The sequence below is a fragment of the Pituophis catenifer genome, unplaced genomic scaffold (assembly GCF_029215685.1).
Source record: "Pituophis catenifer annectens isolate HBS135680 unplaced genomic scaffold, rPitCat1.0.hap2 SCAF_4, whole genome shotgun sequence".
Classification (NCBI taxonomy): domain Eukaryota; kingdom Metazoa; phylum Chordata; class Lepidosauria; order Squamata; family Colubridae; genus Pituophis; species Pituophis catenifer.
The window spans coordinates 83,613,867-83,628,758 of NW_027256884.1; the positions used below are offsets into that span (position 1 = coordinate 83,613,867).

A 14,892-nucleotide genomic window follows, 5' to 3' on the forward strand; every position below is an offset into this window, starting at 1 on the left:
TTGGTCTAATCATTCTGAACACAGATAACGAAACATCAGGATAGAAGACAACTCCTGCTGTCTTCAAAAAGTAAATAAGATTGAAAGAACTATTTATTTCTGCAAAAAGTAAAGGAGAAAAAATATTTTCAATTGATGCTGTCTAAAAGGTCACTAATTTGCATACTTTGTGAATGATGTTCTGATTCCTTTAATTGGAATAAGCATTAGTTCTTGAAACACAATAAAGATGGAAATAACAAAAGCAGAAGAGAATAAACAAGCAAGGAACTGAACTAAAAGAACTGGATTATTATTATTTTTACATTATTGAATTGTTTTCTGATGACTGGAGAATTACAGCTAATTTTGCTTCCAATTGTATTCTGAACTGAACAAATTTGAACAAGAAGTGTAATTACAGCAGCTTCTATTTTGTACTTTCAATCAGTGGTGGGTTGCTCCCGGTTCTGTCCGGTTCTATAGAACTGGTAGTAAAACCATCAGGAGGCTCCGCTCACCTGCCACAACATCATCCTGGGTGATCTGCGCATGCACAGAAGTGGGTTCGCACTCCCGCTGCAAACCAATAGTAAAGGTAAGTGAAACCCACCCCTGCTTTCAATGTAGTAGAAACTTACCTTAGAATCCTAGATGTTAAAAGATGGAAGGAACTTTAGAAATAATATTCTGTGTATATAATATTCTGTATAGAAATCATTACAACAGATCTGACATATGTCCATCAAGACTCTAATTAAAGTGCTTTACTGAAGAAATTGCCTTCCTGTAGGAGCTTGTTTCACTGACTGACAGCTCATAAATAATCATAAATAACAAGGAGGTACATTATATATAAAAGATCACTATATCACTATATCCCTACAGAAATACACAAAACCAAGGATGAAAACCTCCTAGAATCCATATGGGTCAATATAAAAGTTTTAAAAAATGATATTGCTATAGGCATATACTAAAGGCCACCCAACTAAGCACAGAAATTGATGAACTCTTTACTAATCAATTAACAAATGTATGTAGTAAACATACCACAGTAGTGGTACTAGGAGACTTTAACAACCATGTTATCAACTGGGAGACAAACTCTGCAGCAATTGGGAGATCAAACAGATGCCTAACCAACTTAGCTACAACTTTGTCATCCAAAAGGTAAAGGAGGGAACTAGAGGAAAAGCTATATTGGACCTAATTCTTACTAATAGAGAAGAAGTGATAGAGGAAGTTGAATTTGCCAGAACCTTGAGCGAGGGTGACTGGAATTCAATATAATGCAAACACAAGCAATAGAATATAATCCAACCACTGTTTTACATTTTAAAAGATCCGATTTTAACAAATTCAGAAAGAGCCTAAAACAAATCCCATGAATTAAAAATCCTAAATAGGAAAAACAACTCAAGAAGCATGGGAAACACTGAAAATATGATCATAAAAGTCCAGTCCAACAAAATACCACTGAAAAAGAAAAACAAGAAATCCAAGAAGAAACCGGCATAAAGATCTCTCTGATAAACAAAAGAATAAGTACAAAAAAATGGAGAGAGTCACAAACAACTAAAACAGACTATTAGCAGATAGCTCTAATCTGCAAAGATGAAGTCAGGAAAGCAAAGGCTCAGAATGAACAAAGGCTTGCAACAAAAGTCAAAGATAATTTTAAAAAGTTTCTTTGAACATATAAATAACAAGAAAAAAAAATCAAGGAAACAATTGGCCCACTAAAGAGAGAAGATAGCAAGGAAGTAAGGCAATATAGGGAAAGCAGAACTGCTTAACCCAGGGGTCGCAACCCATGGCTCCGGAGCTGCAAGCGGCTCTTTGGGCTCTCTGCCGTGGCTCCCTGTTCCATCACTGGTTGGCCCAGCCCCTCACCCCTCTTATTTCTTTTTGGGACTCCAGCCCGAAATAGCAGGAAGTGAAGGCTGCCTTATGCACAAATGTGGCTCGAAGGCAGGTAGAGGGCCGCTTCGCTCCTGCACTCTCCTCCCCCCTCCTCCTCTCATGACCCCCTAGCCAGCTGTGGCTGAGCCAGGAGCGTGCGCATGTGCAGGAAGACCCTCCTTAAGCAAGCTGCTTCCTGCCCTGTGTGCGCCTTTCCTGAGCTTTGGCACTTGCTTGAGAAGGGTCTCCCCATGTGTGCACATGTTCCCAGCTCAGCCATAGCTGTCCGGGGCATCCTAAGAGGAGGAGGGGCAAGAGGGTCACCCTGGGTTAACTCATTCTTTGCATCAACCTTCACATAAAAAGAAACTATAGCCCAACCTATCAAAAACATAACTGTAAAAGACAGACTAGAAATAAAAATTAAAATAAGCAAGAAAATGGTAAGAAAAGATCTGTCTGAACTTGATGAATATAAATTACCAGGACCTGATGAACTTCATCCCAGGGTTCAAAAGGAGCTGGCAGATGTTATCTCAGAGCCATTGTACTATATCTTTAAAAAATCTTGGAGCACCAGGGAACTACCAGAGGATTGAAAAAGAGATGATGTGGCTTCTATCTTCAAAAAAATGGAGAAAAAAACAGACCCAGGAAACTGCAGTACCACAAGGTTCCGTCCTAGGCCTAATATTGTTCAATGTCTTCATAAATACTTAGATGAGGGAATAGAAGGGGAATTTATCAAATTTGCAGATGACACTAAGCTGGCACGAATAGGCAATACCCGAGAAGACAAGCTCAGTATTCAAAAAGATCTTGACAGACTTGAACAATGGGCCTTATCCAACAACATGAAATGTAGGGTGGAGAAAAACACCTAGGCAGGAAAATCCAAAGGTACAAGTACAGATTAGGCAAAACCTGGGTCAAAAACAGTAACTGTGAGAGGAACCTTGGAGTCCTAGTGGACAATCACTTAAACATGATCTGTAAACAGTATGCGTCAGCAGCCAAAAAAATTAATGCAATCCTTGGTTGTATAAACAGAAGTATAGAATCAAAATCATGTGAAGTATTAGTACCACTTTATAAATACTTAGTAAGACCACACCTGGAATACTGCATCCAGTTTTGGTCCCCACATTACAAAAAAGATTTGAGATTTTGGAAAAAGTGCAAAGAAGAGCAACTAAGATGATTAAGGGCCTGGAGACAAAAACATATGAAGAACAGTTGCAGGAATTGGGCATGGCCAGTCTAAAGAAAAGAAGGACTAGGGATGGCATGAGAGCAGTATTCCAGCATTTAAGGGGCTGCCACAAAGAAGATTTTCCAAAGCACCAAGAAGCAAGACAAGACAAGAAACAATGGAAACTAATCAAGGAAAGAAGCAATCTGGAATTAAGGAGAAACTTCCTAACAGTGAGGACAATTAACTAGTGGAATAGTTTGCCTTCATAACAGAGTTGGGTTCAGCAGGTTCTGACCAGTTCTGGAGAACTGGTAGCAGAATTTTTTAGTTCGGAGAACTAGTAAATACCACCTCTGACTGGCCCCGCCCCCATCTATCTCTGCCTCCCGAGTCCCAGCTGATCAGGAGGAAGTGGGGATTTTTCAGGAACCTTCCCCTGGAGTGGGGTGGGAATGGAAATTTTACAGTATCCTTCCCCTGCCACGCCCACCAAGCCACACCCACAGAACCAGTAGGAAAAAATTTTGAAACCCATCACTGCTTCAGAAGTTATAGGTGCTTCATCACTGTAAGTTTTAAGAAAAGACTGGACAACCACCACCTATCTGAAATTATATAGGGTCTCCTGCTTGAGCAGTGGGTTGGATTAGAACACCTCCAAGGACCCTTCCAGCTCTATTCTGATTGATTGAAATTACTATACAATTTGGTGGCATCCTTATTTATTTACTTCAGAAAATCTGCATTTATGATAACCGAAGTGATTTTGCATTAGTTGCAGATTTTGGATCAACTTCAGAGGCCACCTCCTAACAATTTTCTCAGGTTTATTCAGTGCATTATTTTATTTTGATTTAGTTCACCATACAATCTGTCACTGAAAGAAGCCCAAGTGAATTCACCATTTAGCAAAGTACTTGGTGTGCTTTAATGCTCATCTATGTTTGTGTGTTTATGTGGGTGCAAACCAGTATTGAAAATCAAATTAGTAGACAGTATTTAGTTAATCATAAATCCCATATATTTGTGATTATTATACTAAATAATAAATATAAATACTGAAAGTAAGAGCTGTGTAATTCGATTTGGTTGTTTTGTGAGAAGTAAAATAAGATCCTATATTTTTGTTTAAAATAGGCATTCATCTACACATTAAATTATGGAGAATATAAATCCCCATACAATGCTGATAACATTGTCTCTATCTTGGTGATAGGAAAAAAGAAAAAAGGATACTGGGCTGCTGAAGTGAACTTGAATCTTTGTTTAAAAGAGATAAATTTTAATCCACCACAGAACAGAAAAACAGACAAAAATAAAAGCCAAAGAATCATGTGTGTGATAAGGAAGATAGGACCATGGTGTGAAAGTCAGATAACAGCTCAGAAAGCTAATGTACTTCCAAGACACCCACAAATATGTTGAAGTATTTGAAGTGTGTTCCTTAATTAATAGAACAATTCTTCCTGGAAGATAAATTTCAAATTTTGTAACTGAGAAATGAACCAAAAGGCATGCTTCCAAGTGCTGAAAAGAAAGGATAAAATGATTTCAGGGGGAATTGTAGTGAAGATTAAAATGATTCAAGCTTCAGTCTTTTCATCTCACAAATTCAAACTGATTAATAAACATTTTTACAGCATACTGATATCAAAACTACCACTGAAATAACAAAAAGCTGTTGACAATGCATTAATTAAATCTTTTTTGAAATAAAAATCATTGTTTCACAACCATTTTTTTCATTCCCTTATATCCGTGCACTTTGACCAGTACAGACAATGGTCAGGGTTGCCTATGTTAAGTAAACACATATTCTACTGAATTCAATAGTTTATCAAAATTACTGCATCTCTAGTCAAATTTCTTCTAAAATTAAGCTTTTCCTTTTCTAATCTAGATCTTAAAATTATTTTGGAATTGCAATGCTTCAGAAAATAAATCTTATTTGCATCTTTCGTCACATATAAGAACTTACAACATGAACAGAAACTTGTAAAGAACTGTTCTATCTATATTGTGCAAAAGAGCTTGTCAAAAGAAAGCACAGAAAAAATTCTCATTTGAAAATAAAACTTAATATAGTTGTTTAGAAAAGAAAAGCAGAGTTATGAACAAGTCAACTTTCTACAAGGACTGGTTTAAGTATGGTTTCCTGTTTCAAACATCCATAATTTACAAAGTAGCTATATGGTATTTTTAACTAACAAAATTAAGCAATACACTTGTTCCTAAGCAAGCATGTTATCTCTAATTTGGATCTTAAGTATATCAATTTGCAAAATGTCTACGATAACAAGGAAGGGTAAGCCTGAAACACTTTCCAGGAGTTTTATTTTCAGTAGCCATAGGAGACATGCATAGATAGATAGATAGATAGATAGATAGATAGATAGATAGATAGATAGATAGATAATCTAAATCTTTGATTTAGTAGACTCCATTTCACTGATCTTTTTGTAATGAAAATTACAAAATTACTCTTACAATTTCAAAACTATATATGGTATTTTTTTAAAAAAGTAAACCTCAAATCCATTTCATTTGTTCCCTTCAGGGCTATGGTTTCTTCATATATCTTAGAACAAGTCTTTTTTTTTTTAGTTTTTTATTTTTTTAAAACACACAAACAAACAGTACATTTTTTCTGGATAGAGTATTGACCGAGTCAACCTTTATACAGCTTATTTTCCCCAAATTTAATTTATATATTTCCATTTCTGCCATCCTGTTCCTTTTCTACTTTTTTTATTTTTCATCTCTATTTAATATTTAATATATAGTCAATGTTGCCATCTGCCCTAACCCCTAATCTTAATCTTATTTGATTCCATTCTCTTATTTCTCCGTTTATCACATATATTTCTCAATGTCTCCTTTTTCCATTTAAACCCTTTAATTTAAACACAATCATTTCCATCCTTAATTTCTAATTTTTAACTTGATATTTCACATTTATTTCTTAATAACACCACTTTTTTTTTATCTGAGAACAAGTCTTGATTCTTCTAAAATCTTGTTTATGTAATAAAGTCTTGTTTATTTTATTCTTTAGTGGGTCATGTTGTGAACTTATCCAGTAGAAACAATGATCAACCTGCCTGGCCAACTTCTCTAATCAATTTGTTATCCACAAGGTGTCGTTGCTACTGCTATATACTGCATAATTGATTGTTAAGGGAAATAGAGCTTCAAACTGGCTAGCTACATTTATCTTGACAAGCCCCTTAAGAAAATGAGTCCTTCACAATTTGCCCCTTTATTGCTTCTTCATTGGCAGCTGAAATTCAATACTACCTGGTATGGTGCTTTGGGCCAATCAATTTCTATAGTAGTTATATTTTCCATTTTTGCTTCCCAGCTATCTGCTGTTGTCATCAACATTGGTTTCTGTTCATAAACTTTGGAAAAAATTTATTCAAGGGGTTAAAGTGATTTAAACTTCACAGCAAGCAAATATTATTATTAAAGGTGACTTAATTAAACCATGTGAAATTCAAAAGGGCACAAGACAAGGATGTCCTTTATCTCCTTTACTGTTTATATGCTGGAAGTTTTGAACAGACATACTAGACATGTTGAGAAAATAACAGATATAAGTTATTTAAAAAGAAGTTTGTAAATTGAAAGCATTGCTGTGGATTTAGTTATATTTCTACATGATCCAAAACTGCTACAGAATACTTGATGAAGTTAAATGACTTTGGAGCTTTAGCTGGCTACAAAATAAACAAATAGAAAACAACAATGCTTGTTAAGACTATGGCTTTTCAAGATTATGAACTACTGACAACCAGGTTGGGTTTCAAAGTAGAAAAATGGTTAAATATCTTGGGGTTACATTGACAAATACAAACTCTAAATTGTTTCAAAATGATTTTGTATCTGTGTGGAATTATATTAAAAAAGATGGGAGAATTTGCAATTATACTTACTGGATAGAATCTCTGTAATTAAGATGAATGTTTTACCACAGATGTTATTTTTATTTCAGAATTTACCAATATTGACAACTAACATTTCATTTAAACAATGGCAAAATAACATTTCTAAATTTATATGGAGGAAAAAACCAAGAATTGAATACGAATTATTCCAAGATACTAAATAAAGACAAGGTTTGTGTTTATCAGATTTGAAATTGTATTTTTATGCCTGCTGTTTGGTTTGGATGAAAGACCAAAACTAGTTCAAGTAATTCAATTACTTGAATTAGAGGCCCATGAACTAAGATTTGGATGGCACTCCAATCTTTTGTCTTTTATGGTATGACAAAATTAAAATAAATTTTGATTTTAAGAATCACTTAAAATCTAAGACCATTCTAAGGGTATAAAACAAGACGTAAGTATGTCTTGAAATGTCTCCTCAGGAAGAATTTTTTAGAAAAGAAATGATGGCAAGGACAGAATGGTGGGCTTATGGTCAAATAATATGCTTTAATTAAAGTGAACCTACCCTCAAGTCCAAAGAAGAATTAGAGTCAGAAAGATTGGTTTACATATTTACAATTGAAAAGGAGGTTAAATTACAGGAAAATTGGAAACATGTTTGATTCTGTAAAAAAATTAATTTGATACTGCAATGTGTGGTAATAAGGAATACCACATAATGGTATGGCCAAGGTTTATAAATTATTATTAAAATTTAATTTGAAGAGTTAATATGTGGAAGTTTTGCATAATTCAATGGGCAAAGAATTTTGGGTATAATATAATGCTTGGTTAATGGGGGAATATGGATGAAGGGTTTAAAATTTACATTAAATTATAATTTAAAATATTTTTAAATAAATTATGTACCTTTTGTAATTAATACCCAATAAATTGTCAAAGATGTACTTTTTTTAGACTGACCCATACATTCCTAATCTGGATAAGTCATGGTGGCACAGTGGTTAGAAGTATTCAGGTTAACTCTGCCCACAGCCAAGAGTCCGATCCTGACCAGCTCAAGGTTGACTCAACTTTCCATCTTTCCGAGATTGGTAATATGAGGACCCAGATTGTTGGGGGCAATAGACTGACTTTGTAAACCATTCAGAGAGTACTGTAAAACACTATCAAGTGGTATATAAGCTTAAATGTGATTGTTATTGCTATAAAATAGTGAAGAAATGTGTGAGTTCCACCTAAGAACAAACTTCTATTTGCTTCCAAAATGTGAATGTTGTAATATAGTCCCTTCTAATCTGTGCCCTCCAGCGATAGTGATCTTCTCATAAGCACTGTTAAACACTGAGTTTTTAGTATAGCACATATGGAATTACATAGCATGATAGCCAAAAAAATTAAAAAGGAATACCAACCCATTTAGAGCAGCATAGCAATCCAACTTTTCATCAGCATATTTTCACTATATACTAGAATAACATCAAACACATTATGTGATACTTGTCATCATATGCATAAAAAGCTTGTTAGATAATCATCATCATTCTAGTATGACACTAACTTGACATGGTTGTGGAGTTGTATGTTCTGAGGAAGATGAGAGCTATGCTAGAGATTAAACCATAATGGACAAGACTCATCAGAAGAGCCAGATGAAGAGTGCATCTCCCATAAATATATTGTGAGATGTAGAAACCTATACCAAATTGGTTGTTGCCATAGTCAACAATGAATGTATTAGATATCTGATGACAAGTGGGTTACATGACTCAGGACTGTTGGCTGAGCAACCAGGACCACCAGCTTCAGAAATATTGGAAGTATTGAAATATTGAAAATATTTACTCATCGCAAATATACAAAGACTGAAAACAAATAAATAATGATCTGTTATTATAAATCAAGCCGAACAGGATATGTCAAAAGAATATATCCGTTCTGGAAAGAACAACATTCAGAATGAGAAACAATAGAACAAAGGCTCAGGTCAATGTCAATTTTTAATATGAAATAAAGTATTCAGAGAAGGAGAATTGGAGAAACTGCAAAGGTCTATCCAGGGCAAAGAAATCGAAGCCTTACAGAAGTAGCTCAGACAATAGAAACATAGCAGGGGGGAATTGGTAATAAAGCCAGTGTCACTATTGAAACATTTTCATTCCCAAGCCAGGCACTTTCTCCACAATTTTTTCTCCCAAAAGAATGAATTCCTCTAACTAGAAAACAAAAAGAATTGGAACAAAAAGTAAGTATCCAGATCAACACAAAAATAAGGTTTCCTGTATTGAAGCTTGTTACAAAGAAACAGCTAGCACAAGTATTAAAACTTACATATAATATTAACTAAAACAATAAATAGCAGAAGACAGCTACTATAAGAGATGGAGATGACATTAAAGTTTTTAAATGATTTTTTTAAAAAAAATATTCATTTAAATGTACTGATAAATAATATTCTTTTGACACAGTAGTTAAGAAGACCTTTTTCACATTGCTTTTAGTCACTGTGACAAAAGAATCTTTTTCTTCTGCAACTAAGAATAATGTGAGAGGGGAGCCTATGAACTGAACTTTGCAGATTTTTGTTGTAACATCCTGGATATTTGAAGAATGATTATGCTTCAGCTAATGTAGCATGAAAATCATGAGAATCCTTTCCCTCTTATTGTTAGCACTATGGGGCTTTTTTTGTACTATGGTTACCTGGTTCTTGCAGCAAAGCTATCAATGCTGGTTTATGATTTTTGCTTATCAGTTGGCTTGACACTGACCTTCATGTTTCTTAGAGCTGACATCATATTACTAGGCCAAGGTCACACATCTCACCTCCATGCCTGAAAGAGAGTTCAGTCTGAGTCTCCTTGAACCACTGCAGCATCTCAACCATTTTTCCATACTGGCTTTCATTAATCTTCTCTATTTGACTATCTATGATAGGTCAATATTCTGTTCTAGTGCATTTGCTAACAGTTACTCTTTTAAACTATACAATTTCACATACATTTATTCTCTGCATTCATCAGCATCTAAATTACAGGAAAATGTCTATGAAAATTGAGGGTATACAAAAGTGTATTTTTATAATATGTTGTGAAAAAACATATGAATCATCCAATCAAATATCTATGGTCTATCTGCTGTTTGTAAAGCATTTGTATACATAATACAGTTTTAAAATTTGATCAACAAAAAGAAAAGGGGTGATGCTTTTATATGGTAGTTTCTTTGAACTCACGCAGCTATAATGAATTATAACTATATAATGAATTTAACTATATATAATGAATTTACTTTCTTTGAACTCACGCAGCTATAATGAATTATAACTATATAATGAATTTAACTATATATAATGAATTTAACTATACAAATTACATAATTTTGAAAAATAATCATCTGGTTTAACATATGTTTTAATCTTCTCGTTACTTTTGTGTGCAGAGCACAGTATTTCTTTTCTTCTGTGCTACATGTGAGTTCACCAATATTGGAAGCATCCAAGGCAACATTATATTCAGTGACTAGGTACTTTGGACTTTGATTCCGGAATATTAAATTCAACTCATTGTTTTGCTGAATTCCATGTTTATTGGGTAATCTTGTTTTGCCTTTTTGCAACTTGATAGCCATTTGTCAACTAAAATCTCAATTTTAATGAAAACAATCTGTATCATTTGTCATGTTGACATTATGTTTACTTTCAGACACCAAAAATATGATTTTCCCAAAGTAATAAGCTATTACCAGTGTTTCTTGGGTCAAAGACATATTTTTTAAGATGATATTTTAAATATTATACCCTAACTTCTTAGGAACAGATGGAAAACATACAGCTTTATGAACTTTCTGGATTAAACCATAAAGAGACCAGTTTGATTGACATTCAACTCTCATGGGGAGCAACAACTTCTCTTTTATTTTTATGATGTAGTGGCTACTATTTGCTCCAGGGCAAAACAACAGGTGCAGCCCTAGCCTACTAATATTTTTTCCTCTCATTATTTTTTCTGGATATGCATTTGGCAGGTAACTGATGCTGCAATATTATCTCTTGTGCCAATTTATTACAATACAATGATACAATGTTCTACTCCAACTGTTCCCCCCCTGCTTTTTTTAAAGACTGCTTTATTTAGCATATTTATTCTTCAGATTATCCTTGATCCTGAAATTTTTAACTTCTGAGTAAACATATATTTAGAAACAATGATTATGGAAGTCAATCTCTAGTAGCTGCACTGTAATTTCTCTCATCAAGCAAAAAAGCACATATGTGTAGGAAGATTCAAAAGAACATAAAAATACTATGCCAATTTTGGAAAACATTTGTTTTTATTGATTCATTCTTTTATAAATGTTTGGAGGTAGGAAATGGGAAGCAATCCTTCTGTTCCAAACATTATGTACCCCCAATAGCATAATTTCAATATTGTATTGACACAACAATGGCAAGTTTACATTCCTAATAATGCTTATAAAATGCACCATATACTTTGCTTGAGCAATTTTGAAAATCCATGTAGTAAGAAGATTAGAAGCTCATTATTTCAATTGACCTGAAAGCTATGAAACTGTGAAATTAGTACAGGATGAAGAGAAGGAAAATCTCTGCAAAATGAATTAAAAATACATTTATGTTGTCATAGCATGTATTGTTTAGTATCCTCTAACTCTAGAATAGTGTCACTGTACTGTATCTTAGAAGCATAGAAATATAGAAAATTGATAACAGAAAAAAATCTAATGGTCCATTGAGTCTGCCTTTTGAATCTTTTATTTTGTTTTTATTTCTTGTTTTCTTTTTAATTAATTTATTTATTTACTGGTTTGTCACACAATCAGGCAGATGTTCAGACTGAGTTTGTCATTTTTGTCTACCTTTTGAAGACTTGAGATACAAATATAATCGCAGGATGTAAAATGTTCCAAGTAAAGGTACCTTTTGCAATTGACTGATTGTGAATTTGTCAATTGTATTTATTTATTGCATTATCATTATTTTCATTATTCTTTTTATTTTATTTTTATTTTTTTAAAATTTTTGTTGAATGATGGACATGTGTTTATCCCAATCATGTTTAAACTCAGGTACTGATGAATGACCCACTACCCCCATTTGAAGTTGGTTCCAAGCTTCCACTATTCTTTCTATGAAATAATCTTATTACAACCAGCTTTCTATCTCTTATAGAAATCCCCGTAGAAATGCAAAGAAATTAATATTAAATGCAGAATGTCCTCTCCGGGGACTACTGTTGTTGCATCTAGTTTCCATGGCTTTATACATAAATTCATAAAAGTTATATATCATGTGTGAAATCTCAAAAGCTAGAAAGATTGTCAAATAAAGTGTCTAGGTATATGTCTAGTCCCTTGCTCAGTCCAAAACTGTATATTTTACTGATTTTGCATTACTGACACATTTCTGTTGGTATCACAGTAGTATTTCTAAACCTCAGATTTGAAATTTAAATTATATGTTTACCAAGTTTAAATTATATGTTTAATGTTTCAACCTATTGACCCTTGGAGCAGGGGAAGTCTTTGATATTAACCAAATTAAGTTGCAGCTTGCCTAATTAGATTGGATTGAAAGTGTTCTAAGGTACAAATCAAGCATATCCATTCAGATATATTGAGAATAAATAACTAAAAAAGATAAATAATGAATAAATATAATTTCCCTTTCATTGCTATTCTGGTAGATTTCAATACTGTTTGTAGGTAGTCACTGAACCATCTAATTACTATTATTAATAAACCAATATATATGGCCGTCAATCTCATAAACAAGTGACTCTGGGCAATGTACAATGGATAATGCTGCTTTGTCACATGAAGAAGTAGCTAAGTAATTTGCATCATCATTCATGATATTAAGATGTAATTATACTGGAGAAACTTTGATCAAAGACAACATCACCCTTGAAGACTCACTGGATGATATTGGCCATTCCAAACAAATATAAAGTTATTGTTGCATAAGGAAATGAGAAGTAACACCATTTCTGACATTGTGAGCTCAGAAGGGACAAAAAGTGGAGGGACAAAAATCAAGGAAATGAATAAATCCTTTTTTTTTCTAGCTTGGATGAAAACGACCTATAAAGATTTCATCATTTCACTGAGATGGTTAATATCTCCCTCACTCTCAACCCTCCATCACACAACCCCTAGATCACAATAAAAACCTCTTCATAATACAAAAATACTTAATCTAACACAGGATAGTCTGTGGACTGGAAGCAGATTTATAAGAGATTGGCAGGATGAAGTGGCCATGCAAAGTCTTCAGTAGACAAAAAGGCAAACACCATTCACAATATACTGCTGGAGTCACTGGCAAGTTACCACATGGTATATATTTACCATTTCCACTATCTCCACCACCTACAAGAATCCAGGGCTTCCAAACCTCAGGAACAAATAAAAAATCCAAACAGCAGCCTACCATTCTCCACACTAATAGTCCAGCTGCCGTTCTTAGAGGTCAGGGGAACTCAATGTTTCTGTCACCTCTCTTGCCATCATGTGATCAAGGCTATTTTAATCACACTGCACTTTCACTCCTCTTGGGACTCAGAATAAATTCCTAGCGGGTTTGTAGAATTGAAATTGGACAATATTTAGATAAATATGCAAATGAGGACAAGGGATATGTTTATAATATCATAGTAGCAATGTACGATAAGTAGGAATTGTATTTGTTGTTATGTCAAAATATGTATGGAAATAACTAAGCTAGGAGATCGCACTGTGTCCAATGTTTTTAATGTTTAATTAATAAAAAGTTTTTTATTAAAAAAATAAATTCCTGGCTAATATAAAATAATCCATATTTAGCCAGGTGAAAATTAAGACATTGCAGGTGTTCTCAGCTGAACTAGATTATCTTGATCCTTTTCAGTCAAGATTTAGAACTGGATTTTGCATAGTCTTGACCAATGATCTAACATCAAGGAAGAGATGGGATAGAGTGATCATATGATATTCTTGTATCTGTGTGAAGCTTTTGAGACCATTGAGCACAATGGCAGCTTATTAGAGTTTATAATGAAGCTGGAGATTAAAGGTGCCTCTTTGTGTTAATGATGAAAGTAACACAGCCTAGATCCATCCTTTTTGGTATTATGAAAAACCTTCAAGTTTTGGTTATGTTGTTAGGCTTCAGGTTTCTACACCTGTTTATATATATCCAGGTTGAAGTGGCCATTTTATATCCCTTTCTGTGGTTTGTATCTTTGCTTTTATGATATTTATTAAGAAGGTTTTTACACTGTACATGTTTTGTTTTTATTTTTTTGTTTTTATTTATTCACTCTCCAGAGTCAGCTTTGGTGAAATGAGAGGCTATATGAATGTGATTAATAAAGTACTAAATTCTGGCCCTTATTTTCGTTATGAAATGTGAGTGTCTTGCTTTTTAATTAGAAGTATCTTCTCAAGTATTTTCCAGCATAAATCTTTAGGTTTCAAATCTCCAAGGAGAGATTTAGTATTAGAAAGGAAAAACTGTCACAGAGGCTACAGAGTGATGGAGAAGGGAAGCAGGCAAACAAAAGTAAAGATGGAGATAGGGGATCTGAAATGTGTGTGGGGGGGGAAGCAAAATTTTAGTATTTCTTCCAATGTACATCCATAATGTTAGCTCAAAAATCACAATCTAAGGAAATTCAATGAAATGCTAAACTTTTTAGAGTGAGGGGATGAAAAAGCAAAGTTTCTTTGTTCTGAAAACCAAAGAGCATATGCAGACACATTGATAACAAAGAAGATCAGAGCTTAAAGGACTAGAAAAGGAAACAAAAAGAATCAGCTTTGTTCAGTTTTATTTTAACATTTATTTTAACATTGTTTTTGAGAGCTACAAGCAAGCTCCCTGCTTTTATCTCATTCTAAAGAACTCATTCCAATTCAAGG

The 14,892-nt window shown here is 33.8% G+C and overlaps 1 long non-coding RNA gene across 1 annotated transcript; it reads right to left on the minus strand.

The window, feature by feature from the left end:
- Nucleotides 1–8,964: 8,964 nt before the first annotated feature.
- On the minus strand, nucleotides 8,965–13,484 carry LOC139316429 (uncharacterized). Its single transcript, XR_011600366.1, has 3 exons — nucleotides 13,424–13,484; nucleotides 9,744–9,806; nucleotides 8,965–9,188 (listed from the first exon to the last, which is right to left on the minus strand). It is a non-coding gene; the product is annotated as an uncharacterized lncRNA (long non-coding RNA).
- Between the last annotated feature and the right edge of the window lie 1,408 nt (nucleotides 13,485–14,892).